Source organism: Bison bison, unplaced genomic scaffold, assembly GCF_000754665.1.
Source record: "Bison bison bison isolate TAMUID 2011002044 unplaced genomic scaffold, Bison_UMD1.0 scf7180017864190, whole genome shotgun sequence".
Taxonomy (NCBI): Eukaryota; Metazoa; Chordata; class Mammalia; order Artiodactyla; family Bovidae; genus Bison; species Bison bison.
In genome coordinates this window covers 1,215,133-1,217,664 of record NW_011494762.1, presented here as the reverse complement: position 1 = coordinate 1,217,664, position 2,532 = coordinate 1,215,133, and positions in this window count along the sequence as shown.

Sequence of the window (2,532 nt, the reverse complement as noted above, 5' to 3'; positions counted from 1 at the left end):
TAGATCCAAATTTCAAAGGTGTGCAAATGATGCTATGTTTAACCCACCTGTTACTTAATTTAACTAAATTTCCAATAAATACCATCAGTTCAGTTCAGTCGCTCAGTCGTGTCCGACTCTTCGAGACCCCATGAATCACAGCACGCCAGGCCTCCCTGTCCATCACCAACTCCTGGAGTTCACTCAGACTTATGTCCATCGAGTCAATGATGCCATCCAGCCATCTCATCCTCTGTCGTCCCCTTCTCCTCCTGCCCCCAAGCCCTCCCAGCATCAGAGTCTTTTCCAATGAGTCAACTCTTTGCATGAGGTGGCCAAAGTACCGGAGTTTCAGCTTCAGCATCATTCCCTCCAAAGAAATCCCAGGGCTGATCTCCTTTAGAATGGACTGGTTGGATCTCCTTGCAGTCTAAGGGACTCTCAAGAGTCTTCTCCAACACCACAGTTCCAAAGCATCAATTCTTCGGCGCTCAGCTTTCTTCACAGTCCAACTCTCTCATGCATACATGACCACTGGAAAAACCATAGCCTTGACTAGAAGGACCTTAGTTGGCAAAGTAATGTCTCTGCTTTTCAATATGCCACCTAGGTTGGTCATAACTTTTTTCCAAGGAGTAAGCGTCTTTTAATTTCATGGCTGCAGTCACCATCTGCAGTGACTAATCATCAGAGAAATGTAAAATCAAAACCTTGTATGTTAGAACGGGTGTCATCAAGAAGACAAAAGTTGTGAGCATGAAAGGATAAGGGAACCCTTCCTTGTACCCTGTTGCTGGGAGTGTAAATTGGTACAGCCACTATGGAAAACAGTACAATTCCTCAAGAAATAAAAAACAAAACTACCTTAGGACCCAGCGATTCCACATCTGGGTATATATGCAGAGAAATGAAAATAGGCTATTAAAGAGAAATATACACTATGTTGACTGCAGCATTATTCACAATAGCCAATATACAGAAACGACCTAAGTGTCCATCAACAGGTGAATGGATAGCACAGTTATACAGACATACATACAATGGAGTATTAGCCATAAGAAATGAGGAGTTCCTGCCATTTGTGACAACATGTAGCTAATGCTAAACCTCTATCACGCTATACCTACTTATATAAAGCAATATATAAACATATCAAATCAATACATTGAACCCTGGCCTCCTGCACTGCATGTGGATTCTTTACTGTCTGAGCTACCAGGGAAGCCACTGTACACCTTAAACTTACACAATGTTATATAGTTCGCTATATACGTCAGTAAAAATTTTAAAAATTGTACTCTATTGACTTTAGGAAAAAGCCTAGCACTACCCTTAGCTGCCTCATTTGAGAGGGCCTCAAATCATTTCTGTGCCTAGGCCCCCATGTAGCTGTATCCCCATCTGCAGGGCCAATAGGATACGACCACCTGGAGCCCATTTCATTTCAATCTAGGTCATGTTTAAGGTACCTGGGACTCAAACTTCCTGCCTAAACAGCTCAGCTTCCAGGCTCATTTTCCCAAAAATGTAGCCTTATATTTAAGGGTGGTCAAGAGGTGGCTCCTTGCAGGGGGGGACAAAACTTAGGCATGTAGGCTGAAGAACCCACAAATGTTCCTTAGTGGCTATTAAGAGATTGAATGGTGGAAGAGGAGGAGAGGAATGGGCTGTGTGCTGGCTCTCCCCTGGCTACCACCTCTGGAGTTCTGAGAAATCAGAAAATTCTAAAAATCCAAGCTGCATGTGCGTGTTGTGTGAACATAATAGCTGTTAGCTTGATTTTATAACCTCAAAATATTTTGACCTGTTTCCTCAGGCCCTGCAGATATTAGGGGGAGGATTTAGGAAAGAGAAAGGCAGTGATTGCTAAATAGATTTCAGGCAGAGTCCTTCTTACCAGAGATGTCACAAGGGAGTCCTGATCAGTTGTAGGTAAGTCGACTACTTAAGAGCCACCACCATCTTCAGCCAGTGAGCATTTTCATTCCCATATCTAATCCGTTTCTTCCTGAAGTTTGAGTGAACCAGAAGGAAATAGAAAGTTATAAAATATCTTTATAGGTTCCTCAAAGCCAGAACACTAATCCTATTTCCTCTGTCACGAGGTTATTTCATGGTCCTTTTATGCCTGTGCCACTGTACGCAAGCTTATCTGAATTAAAAACTCATGTGTTGGTAGACTAAGATCATAAACGCAGTGTGGTATAGTGGTTAAGTACACACCTCTATAATAATGTTTAGTTCCTAGATTGTGAGTCAGTTAATGTCCCCAAGCACAGTGACAACATGCTGGACGCGGCTTGCACCAGTGCAGGGAGAGCCCATTACGTGTTTATTTTCCCAACTCCATGTTCAGTGACGTCATTGGTAGTTTGCCGTTGGCCACGGTGGAAATGTTTACTCCACAAATTGTTCAAATTAGTTTCTGTTTTTTAAGTTAGTAGTAACAGTAGTTCCCACATTATAGGGGAGCTTAGATAAATGAGAATGTGTGTGTGTGAGAGAATCGTGTACCAAATGCTCAATAAATGCTACCAGTTATTAACACACGGT